Genomic DNA, 17,648 nt, shown 5'->3' with positions numbered 1-17,648 from the left:
CATTACCATTCTTTTTAAATCATTTTAGACACTTGAAACAAAGATATCAGAACTGCTAAACCATAATACCGGCTTCTTTATCAGAACTAGAGCAATATGGATTTACTGGAGCATTTCTGATAATAAGCTCACACTTTGTACATAGACATCTAACACATTGGACAGAGGGCAATCAGGGTCTGGTAGACTTCCAACTTCCTGGTCAGTCAGTGAGCGCTGCAGCTGAACTTTAGGGACCACAACACCAGGCTGATGGTGACCACACGGTCCGGTCCAGTCAACTCCAAACTCCGTGTCAACCTGCAATTGCAAGAGCTGAGGTTAAACGGTAGGATAAAGGGTCAATCAAAATCAAAGTCTTAAAGATTTTTATGGTCAATATGTCTACAGAACTGTAAGCCATATTAATTCATTTTACAGAAGCTAGTTTGAAATATCACTAGTTTATCATCTGGGATTCTGTATCTATGCCCCAAAAACAGCTATGGCATTGGAAAGAGCTTGACTCCAATTTCCAAGAGCCAATACATTAATTTTGAGAGCTAAGATGTATAATTTTCTCTCTAAATCACTGCTCCTTGTTTGACCACAACATTGTAGCAATACCTTATTGTGTTAAAAGTGACAATGATAGGCAGTATAAATCCATCACATTTAGTTCCTGAACAACAGGCTACTATAGTTACATTTTGCAACTGATACATGCACTTTATAATGGACATAAAGTAGAGATAATGTTGACAATATCCCATGTAGGAAATTAAAAGTTAAAGTAAAACAGAATTACTGAATAAATCCAAACCTGTATGGGGCCCTGCTGCGCCTCATGCTCATGGCGAGTCCACAGTTGCAGCGGTGACTGGTTGCCCTCAGTGCGTAGTCTGTGGCAGTTCCAGCCACGCTGGAAAAACTGAAGGTGCTTCTGTATGTGGGGCACAAAGCACCAGTGCAGAGCATAGAGATGCATTTCATTGTCAGGATTGAGAAGGCCTTCTCTCTCAAGGTTGGTAAAGATGGTGTAGAAGAGATCAAGAACTCCCACATAAACGTCTCTCCAGAGCCTTTCGATTCTGATGGGTATAAAGGAAAAACTATTTATTCTACCTACAATGAACAAAAACAAAATATACAGGGAAAATACCTTTACCTAATACTTTTACCTACTGTTGGTGTATGACAACACTCCCATCAATGATAAGCACAGTAAATTAGAACTGAATTAAATACGTAAGTAATAAGTGATGTATTCAATATTCACTCTAAATAACAGTTAATGACAAAGTTTAATTTTAATTCTCTTAAAGGATAAGTTGATTTTTTCAAGTTTGTCTTCAAACAATGCTCACATGCCCACATGTATGATGAAAGAGTTTTTTGTTGCTGTAGTTGTTCCTCTGTCCATCTATACTGGCTGTGGAAAATCTAATGCTAACCATTCTATTGTAAGTGATGGCTGGCCTTGTTCTGTGACTGCTGAAGCCTCATATATGCTTCAGAATGAAGTTCAGCTGAACTACAGAATGAGGACTAGATTTGTCATCACTTACATTGGAATCACACTAGAATAGTAATGTTCTCCTGGTCAGTATAGATTACAGAGAGACAATTAGAGAGCAACTCTTTTGATATTTACACTAACGTTAATGTTGAAAAGCTCATAATCTGCTGCCACAAAAGCTTGATTGTATTAAGATAGACTTGAAGAGACAGGTTAAGTCAGTTTATATTGCCATCTTTTACAAAGTGTTATTTTGATACATTTTGAATGGAAGATTATGTTACCTTTGGTTATGGACACTCCGGCCAGCAATGTGTGAATTCCTGTTCAGTCCTCTATTAGCCACCATGTAGCGTGCAACATCAACATTTTCCCCGCCTTTATCTGACCTCACACGTGATGGCACACCATAGACATCGACAGCTTCCAGAAAGCTTTTTAGGACTGTTGCTGCACGATTGTTGGTGGCGGCACTCAAGTATACAATCAAACGACTAAAGCCGTCAATACCACCATGCACAACAATACGCCATCTGAAATAGATATGCATGAGAACAGATTAAGATCAGTACCACTACCTGCATCATGCATCTCTGTATGTGCAAGTTGAGGCCAGATTTACACAGAGCATACTGTATATGCCTATTTGATCAGAACTTCTTTATCTGAAATCTTTAACACAAAAACATAAATAAAATCCTGATATACTTCTAGGTCACCATTTCTATGTATTCAATCCAGCTCACAAAATGTACACCCACACCCGAATTTATACAAGGTTCTGGTGAGTATTTTGATTAAAAATAGCCTTTGAGGCCAGCTGCAAGTTGTCTTTTTTAAGAGTTTTCAGTCTTTGGTCACTGACATTTTCTGTTTTTAGCACTGTACTCCAGCATATTAGATTTCATAGAAGACAATGGCTGAGGTTAAAATGTCGAGTGCCACTTTAATTTGGGAATATTGGGTGCACAGTGTGGGAGCCGTAGCCATTTTAGCCCCTGTCAGACTGTATATACAAAGATTACAATTTCAGTACTGTGCCAAAAACAGAAGGTTTATCACAGTTTCTAACTGACCTGTTCGGACCACTTTAAAAAGCCACCCCACCTAAAAGTTCAAAGAACCAACCAGCATTACTCTTAATTTTGATGCTGGTAGAAGTCAGTAAAACTGATTTGCATGCACAAGAACACTGATGGATTAAATAATTTGATCCATCCACCATTGATAAATCCCAGTCCGGCTTGCAGAGATACTTGTAGGTTAATTAAAATTGTAGATGAGCTTTTGTAACTGCTCTGGATATACACTAAACTGGGTAGTAAGTATCTTACAGTAGTAAAATCTACAATAAAGTGGATGCTTGAGATGGTTAATGTTTTTTCGATACCTTATCAGTTTGTGATTTCCATCGATGTGCCATAAACTGTTCGGTGCTCTAACAGAGTACTTCCTACGCCTTCTTGGGTTCAGCTGAAGGGTGCGCATCAAAACTCCACCAGGATCCACTCGCCGCATGGATTCCTGGACACGCTGTCCTATAATAGGCAAAAAAAATCACAGATATGGTGTACAGAAAAAAAGTCAAGCATTCCCCAATCTGGCAGTGAATTCACAAATCCAGAAATACAGAAATAAATAAATGTAGGTGAACAGAAATGTAGAAATAAATATAAAGCATTTATTTATTCTGTTATTCATTCTTTTATTTATTTATACATTTATTTATGCATTTATTTATTTATTTATTTATTCATTTCAGCATTTATTTATTTCTTTATTCCTGTATTTATTTATACATTTATTTATTCATTTATTTATTTATTTATTTGTTTATACTTAAGTCATGTTTAGTCTTCCATAAATTCTTGCACGGCTATGTTCTGAATTTCCTTGACTACCTTGAACATTTTCAGAATTTTCTGCAGTGGAGCCAATGGTCCTGTGCTGCTTCTGCTTCATGGAGGAGGACACTCTGCACTCTCCTGGGCGGTGTTCACTGTGAGCATAATACCTCATAACGAATTAGAAACTCAGTGCATGTTCATAATAGAATATTTATGGAGCTGTTCTTTAATTTCAGCGTCTTTGCTATACGCTATTTGATTGATTAAATGTGTTGCGGCCTTTTTCCAATAAGCAGCCGCCACTGAGCGGGTTAAAAACACGCAGTCCAAATACAAAAGGCAGTCGCAGATCCAGAGTCACTTGATCCGATTTATTGATAACAAACAAAACACTTCGATCAGAATAAACTAGTAAAAATAAAACAATGGAAATAACTTTCTGCAATCTGCCCTGTGCAGTCAAAAAACTGTCCTGCTTCCCACTCTCACAACTCACAAGTGTCTGTCCCTCTGTTCATCCCTCCACAGGTGTCATTAATCAACTCAAATCACTGCAGGCAGCAGCTCTGACACAAGAGAGGAGGGGGGAGGAGAAGCCCAAACAAAATACTCTTCTGACCTCATATCAGTCCATATAATAACGCAGTATATCTAAAAGCAAAGTAATAAACAAAGTATATTTTAGATTTAGCAACTAAATTTAAACCCAGATTCATTTTGGCCCTAACATACCGGCCCCTAATTGTGGATGCTAGAGCAGCACAATTACTAAACAAACATACAAAAAAGCCAAAAGGAAACAAACTCAGGCTGGGTTTTTGTAGATACATTACACAATTCACAATGTGCATTTCATAGACCATAACACCTCGTGATTCTTCGTCCATAGGACAATATGATCAGGGTCAGAGTTCCATATGTATGTGGGATGTATGAGTTCAGGGGGGTGTAGATATTAGGTATGTGTTGTATGTTGTATTTGTGTATGTTTTGTAGAGCCAGAGGTTACTAGCTCTTTACCAACCAATCAATCCACTGCCTCTACGAGCAGGCAAAGCTTGTCGATGGGTCTCTGTAAGATACTGTTCTTGGTCCTCACCAAGACGCTCCGCACAAGCCCTTTGGACCCTGGAAGTGTCTTTACAACCCGGCCCAGAAGCCAGGAGTTCCTCGGTGCCGTGTAGTCCACTATGATGACAAGGTCGTTTTGGTGGAGGCTCCGTTTAGGGTGCTGCCACTTGCTCCTCTGCTGAAGATTTGGGAGATATTCTCTGATCCATCTTCGCCAGAAAAGATCCGCCAGGTACTGTACCTGTCTCCATCTCCTCCTTGAGTACAGGTCAGCCTTCTGGAAAAGTCCTGGTGGCATAATCGGTTTCGCCTTAAGGTGCAAGAGGTGATTTGGGGTAAGGGGTTCTAGGTCGTTAGGATCGCTTGACACTGTTGTTATTGGCCTGTCGTTCATTATGGCCTCCACTTCACATAGTGCCGTCTGTAGGGATTCATCATCCAGCGTCTGCTCTTTTAGGACAGAGTACAGAATTCTTTTCACGGGTCTGATCAGCCTTTCCCATACTCCGCCGAAGTGAGCTCCTGATGGTGGGTTAAACAACCATTTTACTCCATCCTTCAATAATCCACTTTGCACCTTGTGATGATCCAGCTTTTCCAAAGCATCCTTTAACTCTTTCTGTGCCCCCACGAAATTTGTTCCGTTGTCTGTGCGAATGGTTGTTACGGTTCCTCTGCGACAGATGAATCTGCGTAGTGCACTAATACAAGAGTCCGTGTCCAATGATCCTGCCATCTCCAAATGAACCGCTCGACTCACCAAGCAGGTGAAAATCACGCCCCAGCGTTTCACATATACCCGGCCCCGCTTCACCTCTATGGGACCAAAGTAATCAACCCCCACGTGAGTAAAGGGCGGAAGATCTGGGGACACTCTGTCTTCCGGAAGGTCGGCCATCTTCTGCTCGACAACCTTTGCATGCATCCGTCGACAGAGTACACAACTCTTGATGATACGTCTAGCGGATGAGTTGGCATGTGGCAGCCAGAATCTTTGTTGAAGTCGGGAAAGCATGTGACTTCTCCCTGAATGCCCAGTTTGCTGATGGATGTGGTGTAAAATAAGCTTAGATACGTGAGAACTTTTGGGTAGTATGATTGGATTTTTTAGGTCTAGAGGCATTGCTGATTTGTTTATTCGTCCTCCTACCCTTAGCATGCCATCTTCCAACAGGGGATCCAGTTTACAGATTGAGCTGCTTGTTTTCACTCGCTTGCCATCTTCCAGCAGTGCAAGTTCCTGTGAGAAGAAGCATCTTTGCTCAAAGAGAATTACTGATCTTTCAGCCCGTCTTGTGTCTTCCACTGACAGATGCATTTTCAGCGTTATCGGGGGCAGGTTCATTTTGGTTGTCGGACTTTTCACAAGTGTCTGGCTGGAGCTTAGGTCAGTCTTTGCCGACTTCTTTCTTTGACTTAACAGGATAAGAAGGTCTCTGAACCTCAACATCCAGGCAACCCCTCTCTGTAGTCTAGTCCATGAAGAATAGTACTCTATCAACTCGATAGTTGGATTTTTCTCTCCAATGTTTACACTGTTAACAGATGCTTCATTTTTTACCTCTGGATCGTCTCGAGCAATCTGTTTTAACCTTTCGGGTATCCCAGGCCAATGTGATTCTGGCATTTTTAGATATGTGGGACCCTTCAGCCATCTTGACTTCAGAAAGAGTTCAATATGCTGGCCACGAGATGCAGCATCAGCCGCGTTGTCCTTAGAACCAACATGCCTCCACTGTCTCTCTTGAGATAGGTGGTGGATTACGGAGAGTCTGTTGGCCACGAAAGTATGGAATCTCTTTGTTCGGTTATGGATATATCCCAGCACTGAAGTGCTATCCGTCCAGAAAATTGAGTCCTTGATTTCCATTTGTAGCTCTCTTTTTAGCATCCTGTCCACCTTTACTGAGAGAGTCGCTGCCGCTAGCTCCAATCTGGGGATCGTAATCTGTTTGAGGGGAGTGACCCTGGATTTCCCAAGAATGAATGCGACATGGACCTCTCCTGCACTATCTGTGAACCTGAGATAGCTGACTGTGCCATATCCCATCTCGCTGGCATCACAGAAGTGATGAAGCTCTGCAGACTTGAGAAGGCCGAAGTCACCAGGCTTCGTACATCTGTTCACTTGAAAATTCTTGAGCTGCTCCAACTCTGTGATCCATATTTGCCATCTCTTTGCAAGGTTTTCTGGGATAGTTTCATCCCATCCACATTTCAATTTACAGAGCTCTTGGAGTATTTGTCTTGCTTTGAGAATAAATGGGGCAAGGAATCCCAACGGATCATAAATAGAGCTAACCATGGAGAGGATACCTCTTCTGGTAAGGGATTTGTTCTTGATGGCAACTTTGAATGTGAAAGTGTCACTTTCTGTATTCCATTGGATCCCCAGTGCCCTTTCAATGGGCAGTTTCTCTTTATCCAAGTCCATTTCTTTGAGATTGCTGGCTCTCTGCTTCTCAGGAATGCTCAGCAAAACCTCCCGGCTATTACTGACCCACTTAGCTAAGGAGAAGCCTCCCTGATAGCAGATGTCTTTGAGGTCTCTGATAAGCTCAACAGCTTGGTCCACTGTAGCCACCGATTTAAGACAATCATCAACATAGAAGTTACGTTGGACTGTTTCGGTCACCTCTTTGCCATACTTGTAGATGTTGTCGTCAGCCGTCTGTTTCAAAGCAAAGTTGGCAATGCTAGGCGAAGAAACCGCTCCAAAGAGATGGACCTTCATCCTGTAGGCTTCCAAAGGTTTGGTAGTATCACCGCCAGGCCACCACAGAAATCTGAGCAAGTCCCTGTCTTTGTCAGGAACATACACCTGATAAAACATTGCCTCAATATCTGCCATAAAAGCAACTGGCTCTTGGCGAAACCTGAGCAAAACTCCAATCAGAGTATTTGCCAGGTCTGGACCTTGGAGGAGTTCCTTGTTCAGAGAGGTACTTTTGTATGATGCGGCACAGTCAAACACCACTCTAAGTTTACCCTTTTGACGATGGTAAACCCCGTGATGAGGTATGTACCATACCTGTCCATCCTTGCGTTTTAGCTGTTCCAGTGGCACTTTCTCCGCATAACCCTTTTTGAGCACCTCCTCCATGAATTTTTTGTATTCCATAGCGTAATCTTCATCTCTCTTGAACCTCTTAAGAAGATTTAAGGTGCGCTCTTCTACCATTCCATAATTGTCAGGCATGACTGTCTCCTTGTGGCGAAGAGGTAAGGGTAGATGATAGTGTCCATCCAGATGCTCAACTGATGTGGCGGCTATCTCCATGAATTTTCTGTCCTCATCAGACATTTCCTTCTTCTCTTCACTTTCCTTTTCAGAGAAGTCTTGGTTATATTGTTTCATGAGAAGATCTTTTAGCTGATCAATGGCTATTCGATTGACCATAGCAACAGGTCCAGTTTCCACAGCACAAGAATTGAGTGGACCAATTACCACCCATCCAAACATCGTCTTGACTGCATATGGCCCGTTTTCTTGGCTGTTGATTATGTCCCATGGCTCCATTGCCTTAGGAACATTGACTCCAATAAGCAGCTCAATATCAGCGTTGATTTCTTTCAGTTGTATGCCGCTCAGATATGGCCATTTTCTCAGATCCTTTGAAGTGGGTATATTATCTTTTGAGACAGGTATCTTACTTTGTGTGTACACTTTTGACAAGTTGAGGTAAGCGCCGCCTTCCAAGTTGCCGACCTCTAATCCAGTTAGTTCGTAGCTCTTTACTGGTCTGTTCTGACCCATCGTTTTTAGGACAACTGTCGTCTTCCGTGATTTGGGATTCAGCTGCCTCATCAAATTTTCTGTACAGAATGTCGCAGAGCTGCCAGGGTCAAGGAACGCATAGGTTGAAATGAATTTATCTCCTTTATCAACCTTCACTCGAACTGGCACAATGGCTAATGCACAGTCTTTGCAAGTCCCCACTACTTCTCCAGCTGAAACCAGAGCACTGCTGATAGACGTATCCTTTGTATCAGAAGTCTTTGGCTGAGGATTTTGTGTTGTCGCTTCTGGATAGTCTATATGCAGTATTGTGGGATGACTCCTGTTGCACTTTTGACATGTCAGCCTTCGTTTGCAATGTTTGCTCATATGCCCCCTTATCAAACATCCAAAACAGTGACCATTTGTTTTTAGAAAGTCAACTTTCTTCCTGTGTGGGTGAGCTTTGAATTGTGTGCAGTCTGTTATCATATGTTGTCCTTTACAGAAAGTGCACAATACGGACACAGACCTGCCCCCTGGTGGCTGCAGTTTGAACGTGCAGTGTTGTGCTGTATCTGAGGGTGGTGAGGCACTGCTTTCCACATCAGTTGTCACAATAGTGGCAAAGCTGCTTCCCTTACTCTTAGGTGCCCGTATAGACACCATTTGGTTTCTTGGGACTGTTCTTTTATTGGGGAGTTGGTGGTCTTGAATGTCCCCAAACAACGGGTCCATAAGCATTTTTGCATGTCTTTCCATAAATTCCACAAGGTGCTGGAATCTGGCTCTCCTCTTTGATCTTTGTAGGACATCATAGGCCGCCCCTCGCCATCTTTCTCGCAGTTTATAAGGAAGCTTGAATACAATTGATCTTATATTGCATGGAATATCAAGTTCATCCATGTAATGCAAATCCTGCATAGCATTAAGGCATCCCCTTAAATACATGGCATATGCCTGTAGTGCTCTCCCATCGTCAGCTTTTATTGATGTCCAGTTCAATGCCCTCTCCAAATAAGCACTTGATATTTTGATTTCATCCCCATAGTGCTCCTTTAATAATCGTTTGGCTTCTTCGTATCCTCTGTGTGATTCCATATGTAGACAGCTTTGGACAAGGCTTTTGGGCTGGCCTGAGGTGTATTGCTCCAGAAAGTAGAGCCTATCCTGGCTGCTACTTGTTTTGTCTTCAATCAGGTGCTTAAATGCTTGAATGAATGATTCGTATGTCAAGGGATCGCCACCAAATATTGGCACCTCCATTGTCGGCAGCATGGCTAATTTCTGTTGCATGATTATGAGTTCAGCAATGTCAGCCTGTTGTCTTTCCTTTAAGTTATCATGATGGCCAAGACTTTGGACTGAATCCTCAAAGCTGTGCGGTCTAGATGGTGAATAATGTTTCTTTGGGTCATGCTGCTGAGAACCATTTTGATTCAAAGGTTTCTCAACTTGGATGCCAACTTGAATGTTTCCAACAGTTCTCTGAAGAGGTGTTTTAGGCACTGCACCCATATTCATAAACTCAATAGGTGACACCTCCGGATCCGTGAAGTCTATATTCCTTTGTTTACTTTCTTCAAGATATGCATTCATTCCGTCCTCTTGGGTTTCACTGTAAAGTTCAAGGGTTTGTAGCACTTTAACTTTAGCAGCCGATGCCGCAATTTCTGCATTCAGTTCCAAAGTCTCTATCTCTGCTTTTAATTTTGCTTCTTGCAGAATCAGTGCTTGTTTGTCCTTTAATGCAGCAGCTTTGGCCAGCAGGGCTGCATTTTCAGCAACTGCTTTTCTGGCTGCTGAGGAGGCTGAGGAGGAAGTTTTCGATCCCTTTGTCCTTTTAGACACATTGGAAATGCTGTCATGAGGCTCCACATTTGACTGTGCAACTTGTTCTCTCTTCCACGTTTCCACTTCTTTGAGCCAGTAGTCAAAATTAGTCATCCTGGGCTCATACCAATCCACTTGATCCTCTTCTTTCTCCTCCTCTGATAAGAGCTTTTGCACAGACTCATGAACAGCACAGAATTCACCCACAGCTTCATGAAATGATTTCAAGCGCTCGTTAACCTCATCAACACTTTCAGCATATGTCAGTAAAGCTTTGATTTCATTCATTTTCCTGGTGCATGCGCCCAGTCTCCCCTTGCGGGATGCTTTAAGTGTCTTTAACATCGCTTCGGCTTCATGTGCATTTTTTGGGGCGTCCATTTTATTTTCTTTGATTTGATTTTGTTTTATTTCATTTCGTTTCCGATCTCATTTTGGTTTGCTGTATTTTATCCTTCTGTTTACGGAACTGCGCCCCTCCCGCGGGACACTCCTTTAATTATTTTCCATACATCTCATAACGCAGTTTGCAGCAGCATCAGACACATCCAACAACTTCAGTTTGTTTCACAGACACTTTGCTTATCCTCCATTGAGCTCATCACCACTTTTATTGTTGCTCATCAAAACGTTTCCAGCAATCCAGCGCTGCACTTTATTTAATTCATCACTTTACTCACGACCGGTCCAGTTTCTCTCCTCCGGTGTGCCTGTGCAGCGGTGTATCCGTCCTGGGTTTCTGCTCGATCCAAGCGGAGTTTTTTGACTTATTGTTGCGGCCTTTTTCCAATAAGCAGCCGCCACTGAGCGGGTTAAAAACACGCAGTCCAAACACAAAAGGCAGTCGCAGATCCAGAGTCACTTGATCCGATTTATTGATAACAAACAAAACACTTCGATCAGAATAAACTAGTAAAAATAAAACAATGGAAATAACTTTCTGCAATCTGCCCTGTGCAGTCAAAAAACTGTCCTGCTTCCCACTCTCACAACTCACAAGTGTCTGTCCCTCTGTTCATCCCTCCACAGGTGTCATTAATCAACTCAAATCACTGCAGGCAGCAGCTCTGACACAAGAGAGGAGGGGGGAGGAGAAGCCCAAACAAAATACTCTTCTGACCTCATATCAGTCCATATAATAACGCAGTATATCTAAAAGCAAAGTAATAAACAAAGTATATTTTAGATTTAGCAACTAAATTTAAACCCAGATTCATTTTGGCCCTAACAAAATGGTTTCCCTATGTGTCTTTGCAGGCAGTCATATGCAGCAGGATCTATGGACCTTCGAGCTCATGGTAAATAAAGGTTCTAGTGACAGCACACTACGCCACCGCGCGGTGGCCGAGTGGTTAGAGCAGGTGCTTAAAGAATAAGTGCGCAATGCCCATGCGCAGGAGACTCTGGCCCGGTCTTCACCGGTTCGAATCCAGCTCGGATCAGACCAATGACGCAATCTGCATTGCTACGTCATTGTAAGAAAAGAAGGAAGCCTTTTTTCCAGACGAGTGTACCCGATGCAGCCTTTCTCGTCTTGGCTGCTCGCTTTAGTCCACTAAGTCATTTTGCTTCGTATTAGTGGCATTTTGAAGTGGGGATGAAACCCTCCAACGTGTGAGGGGCTCAGCAGCCTCTCAGGAAGGAAATGAAACAAAAGAGAGCATTAGTAGGTGAGTAGTGCTTTACCAGAGGTAGGCCTATGTGCTACAGGCAAACAATCTTGTTGGCCGTCAAAGTTAGCTTCGAAATTATTATTAACAAGCTATTACTTTTGGAGAGTACAAATGAACGCAGGCAAGTTACAAGCTTTTAAGTTTCAAGCGCAAACTCACATAAAAACATCACCATTCCACATTTCAAAGTAATTCACAGTCACCTCCTATGAAGAACCAAATTGAAGGAGTTCTAACAATGAGCACAATCTTCAGTGGGGAAATCATTTACATTAAGAGCATTTTCAAATCATAAGAAATGTTGTAAACACTGGTGTGTTGTAGTTGATTTCATATCCAGTAGATGGCAGTGAAGCAGGATGATTTAGCGTGCTGTCTAACGTTACTTTTTATAGCTTCCACCATCCCACCGATGCTCTCTGCGTCTCCGCAGTTTGTTCAAAGGCCTGCTGAAGCCAACGCGTTAGCTAGCGGGAGTTAAGCTAGCTGTTGCTGCCATGGATGCCAGAGTTTTAGCACGTAGCTTTGGAATGCAACCTAAGCATTATAACGATAATTATGTATTTTAGGTTAAACTATTTGATCCGTTATGTTAACCGACATGAGCTTAGATATGTCAGGAGCATTCATTACACGAAAAGCAGTGTCTGGAGATATTAATGTAAATTTAAGGGTGAGTGGTCTCCAAAGAGACAGGTCTAATGTTTGCGTCCTGTTTGGTGATGGTCAGGGTTCACCCTGGACTCGCCAGTCTATCACAGGGCTGACATGTAGAGACAGACAGGTAACCAGTCTATCACAGGGCCGACATGTAGAGACAGACAGGTAACAAGTCTATCACAGGGCTGACATGTAGAGACAGACAGGTAACCAGTCTATCACAGGGCTGACATGTAGAGACAGACAGGTAACCAGTCTATCACAGGGCTGACATGTAGAGACAGACAGGTAACCAGTCTATCACAGGGCTGACATGTAGAGACAGACAGGTAACCAGTCTATCACAGGGCTGACATGTAGAGACAGACAGGTAACCAGTCTATCACAGGGCCGACATGTAGAGACAGACAGGTAACCAGTCTATCACAAGGCGGACATGTATAGACAGACAGGTAACCAGTCTATCACAGGGCTGACATGTAGAGACAGACAGGTAACCAGTCTATCACAGGGCTGACATGTAGAGACAGACAGGTAACCAGTCTATCACAGGGCTGACATGTAGAGACAGACAGGTAACCAGTCTATCACAGGGCTGACATGTAGAGACAGACAGGTAACCAGTCTATCAAAGGGCTGACATGTAGAGACAGACAGGTAACCAGTCTATCACAGGGCTGACATGTAGAGACAGACAGGTAACCAGTCTATCACAGGGCTGACATGTAGAGACAGACAGGTAACCAGTCTATCAAAGGGCTGACATGTAGAGACAGACAGGTAACCAGTCTATCACAGGGCTGACATGTAGAGACAGACAGGTAACCAGTCTATCACAGGGCTGACATGTAGAGACAGACAGGTAACCAGTCTATCACAGGGCTGACATGTAGAGACAGACAGGTAACCAGTCTATCACAGGGCTGACATGTGGAGACAGACAGGTAACCAGTCTATCACAGGGCTGACATGTAGAGACAGACAGGTAACCAGTCTATCAAAGGGCAGACATGTAGAGACAGACAGGTAACCAGTCTATAATAATAGATATATAATAATAATATATTACTGAATTTCACAATTTATTGTTTGCATTACTTGTGTCCCATCATCAATCTTTAATCTGTATCTTCTTTAATCTATTTGGGACTCAATGTAGTAGCATTTGACCGTTTTAATTATCCTGTTGCAATATGAGATTGGTTTACACTTTTGCTCTTTTTTTCTATACAGACCTGGACGGAAGAGAGATTTCTCACCCCTGCCCTGGAGTCACTACTTTGAAACCATGTTGAGGTGGAAAATGAAAATGGCAAAGATATATCCTTCTTGTGTTTGTCAGAAAATATTTATATCATATTTGACACTTTTGGTGTGGAAATCACCCAGAGCATTCAAAGCCAACTAGGTCATTTCAGATTTAGCCTTTTCTTGAGACCAGTGTGCTGTCTAACTTCAGCTTAGTATAGAAAATGAGCACTTTATGCAATTCATGTGTATTGTATTTTGAGCAGCTAATTCTTGCACGGCTATGTTCTGAATTTCCTTGACTACCTTGAACATTTTCAGAATTTTCTGCAGTGGAGCCAATGGTCCTGTGCTGCTTCTGCTTCATGGAGGAGGACACTCTGCACTCTCCTGGGCGGTGTTCACTGTGAGCATAATATCTCATAACGAATTAGAAACTCAGTGCATGTTCATAATAGAATATTTATGGAGCTGTTCTTTAATTTCAGCGTCTTTGCTATACGCTATTTGATTGATTAAATGGTTTCCGTATGTGTCTTTGCAGGCAGTCATATGCAGCAGGATCAACTGCAGGGTGGTGGCTATGGACCTTCGAGCTCATGGTAAATAAAGGTTGTCACGGGAGACAACATGTAACTAGACATATTTTATTTACAGTTTAGGAAATTGAGATTGTGATGGAGATGTATTAGTTTGCTTAGTTATAATGGGAAATAGTCTACTTAATGAATTAAAAAAATAAAATGTTGATCACTGCATCCTCACGATTTTAGCTCACCATTTGCATTCTGTAATAACGTAATATGCCCTTAACATTGATCTATTTCTAGAACATATTGTAGTTTTGTGTTTATTTCACAGACACTGTTCTGTGCACAATCTCAGAACTGATTGGCTAGCTAGCTAGATTAACCTGCAGATATCCAGAGTCAAGACTTCCCTTTCTGTGTGTTGCTCATTGTTTACAGTCCGATTAGCAACTTGAGATGCGAGACTGGAGTTGGAGTTGAGAGATGACGTTTTCAACTGGGTTGTTTCACAAGTAGCAAGTTAACAAGCTAATTTTAAACCAATAAAAAGTTAAAGCCTTGATTGCACTTCGGCCAGTGTGTTCCCCTTTTTGCTCTTCCCATGGATTGTTTACCTGCAATCATCCAAAGCCTGCCAATGTGATTAGTCACTGACTACAAACGGGAACCAGAACATTTCCTGTACCAAAAGGTTCTGCATATGAATGCAGGCACTTTTTTTTTTATAGAGATTATACATTGCATCTTCATTTCTTTGGTGGAACAAGTTGTAAAATGTGCTTCTCTCATTACCTATAGGTGACACAAAAGTGAAAAATCCTGATGATCTCTCTGCGGACACGATGGCCAAGTAAGTTGCTTTGTGTGCAGTTGATATAACATACGCACTCACTCTCCACAGCTTGGCCTTGAATCACAGAAAAATATGGGAAGCCTGAGGGGACAGTAATGATCCTGCAGGACAGCCGACAGAATCGAGTCACACACACAGTCAGCTTACGTCCGTGCAGCTTCCCACCTAAAGGCAGGGTATGTTTGGTGCATCCTTGTATGGTCTTGCTTTCACGGCTCAGTCCAGAAGGAAGAAAGTCATTTGAGAGTTGTATGGATTCTTGTGATGGTGTGCATTTAGATGAATGATTGACCCTTGAGGGACCCCTTTGTTCAGAGTGACGGGGTCGGATATAACTGTACCGAACTGGACTGACTGAACACGGTCTGTTAGATAGCTTTTAATCCACTTACCCACGTTTTCACTAACGCCAATTTTCTGAGTGATTTTAAGGAGATGACAGTGATCAACAGTATCGAAAGCCTTTGTAAGGTCAATAAACATGCATACATGCTGTCCCTTCCAGCCCAGTAAATAAGTTATCACATGATGTACAACAGTATTCATCCTTGGAACATTCCTGCCATCTTTTTCTCGGTTTAATTCAATTTTCAATTCAATTTTATATTTATAGTGTCAAATCACAACAGAAGTCATCTCAGGACACTTAACACATTGAGCAGGACTAGAATACGCTCAAAATTTCAAGTGTCAACACAATTTCAAAGTCCCAACATCACCCAGGGGCAAGCGTTACAGCGACAGTGGCGAGAAAAAACTGCCTTAATAGGCTTTTAGGCAGAAATCTCGTGCAGCCCAGGCCCTTGGGTTCCAACTGCATTTGGTGTTGGTAGTATGGAAATAGTAGCATTGACAGTAGTGTTGGTATTAACAGTAACAATAGTATCAACAGTGGTAGTCCATGGCAGCAGGCACAGCCACGCCGAGATGGATCCATCCAACAATGTCGCCTGTAGACCAAAAAGCAGGAGTAGTTGAGCAGTCACACAGCGGGCAGGTGGAGCTACAATGTGGTGTTTCCAGCATCAGGCAAGTTAGCAGTCTGCATCAGTCAGGAACTCTGGACTCTGCTGGACCAGAAAGCATAGCCAGACTCCCGGGAGTAGTCAAGTTAGTGACAGTAGAGATGCCGATTTTAGTCAATTACTTTAATTAAAAATACTGGCGGGATAGAAGCTGTCGGCCACAAAGCCTTTAGCAGCAGGAAGTTTTGAGTGCTTGTCAAAGTGAGGCAGGGATCGAGGCAAACAAGACCACAACATCGGTGCAGTCCGGATCAGGTTCCACCACGGTCCAGGGAGACCTGCTAGGCAAGAGAGCACAGGGACTCCGTGGAACATACACAGAGAGAGAGAGAGAGAGAGAGAGAGAGGCTCAGTGTGTCACTATAATCCCCCAGCAGTCTAGGCCTATAGCAGCTTAACCAAGAGCTGGCTCAGGGCAAACCTGAGCCAGCCCTAGCTATAAGCGGTGTCAAAGAGAAAGGTTTTAAGCCTACTCTTAAATGTGGGAACAGCGTCTGCCTCACGAACCAGAACCGGAAGACGGTTCCACAGAAGAGGAGCTTGATGGCTGAAAGCTCTGGCCCCTGTTCTAATTTTGGAGACTTTAGGAACTACAAGTAACCCTTTATTCTGAGAGCGTAGTGCTCTAGGAGGACAGTAGGGTTTAATGAGCTCTTTAAGATATGATGGTGCCTGTCCATTAAGAGCCTTGTAAGTGAGGAGAAGGATTTTAAATTCTATTCTGGATTGTACTGGGAGCCAGTGCAGAGAAGCTAATACAGGAGAAATGTGATCCCTTCTTCTGGTTTTAGTCAGAACACGAGCTGCAGCATTCTGGACCAGCTGGAGAGATTTAAGAGATTTATTAGAGCAGCCTGATAATAAAGAATTACAATAGTCCAGCCTTGAGGTAACAAATGCATGGACGAGTTTTTTTACGTCTTTTTGAGACAGCATTGGCCTAATTTAGTCACTCTCATCCACGTACTGATTTAATTTGCCCAAAAGAGGTCGCTGTTCTCCCTTTGAATATCTCGTCATGGTTTTGAGGAGAGTTGTTGTTGAGTTTCAATGTTTTCCTGCCAATTTAAATAGCTCTTCGTACATACTGTAATATTAAAATAATGTAAAATGCTGGAAAACAAGTCCTTGGGTCCTTTCATGCCCTATCCACATCTGTTACAAAGGCTAACAACATTTTTGGAAATATCTACAAATGAGAAACTGTCTTAAAATTTAAAGTAATCATAGATAATCCAACTCTGGGGGGAAAAATGTTTCTCTTTGATTTTAGAGGAGTCACTGGATGAAATCCTGCAACTTTCTGTGGCAAAAAGAATTCACTCGGAACCCCACATGTATATGTATCACATGAGGGTGCATGCTGGAGAGAAACCACATGTTTGTAAGAATTGTGGCCAGGGGTGTACCAGTGGAGGGATGTGCTACAGGCATGCAAAATACTGTGAGGAATTGCCATTTTTCCTTTTCGAAATGATTTGAATTGATCGTTCATCATGTTGAGGTTTAACTTTGTTGCAGCTAAACGGCTGCATATTTCTCATATATTGACTGTAAATCTAGAGTAACAGGAATGCATTTTGATTTTTAACAAAAATACCTAAATTTAGCTTCTATGAATTGTTTTCCAAATGGTTGAAATATGATCTTATTCAGCACTGTGCAGCACGCCTGCACTGACGGATCTTACTG

The 17,648-nt window shown here is 42.4% G+C and overlaps 1 long non-coding RNA gene across 1 annotated transcript; it reads left to right on the top strand.

Annotated features, from left to right (window-relative positions):
• The first annotated feature begins 13,861 nt into the window (after positions 1–13,861).
• LOC311025578 lies at positions 13,862–14,913 on the top strand. The gene is made up of 3 exons (XR_014598399.1): positions 13,862–13,954; positions 14,093–14,150; positions 14,877–14,913. It is a non-coding gene; the product is annotated as an uncharacterized lncRNA (long non-coding RNA).
• The last annotated feature ends 2,735 nt before the right edge of the window (positions 14,914–17,648 follow it).

Source organism: Eutrigla gurnardus, assembly GCF_963514095.1.
Source record: "Eutrigla gurnardus genome assembly, chromosome: 15".
Classification (NCBI taxonomy): domain Eukaryota; kingdom Metazoa; phylum Chordata; class Actinopteri; order Perciformes; family Triglidae; genus Eutrigla; species Eutrigla gurnardus.
This window is presented reverse-complemented; position numbering and strand designations above follow the sequence as displayed.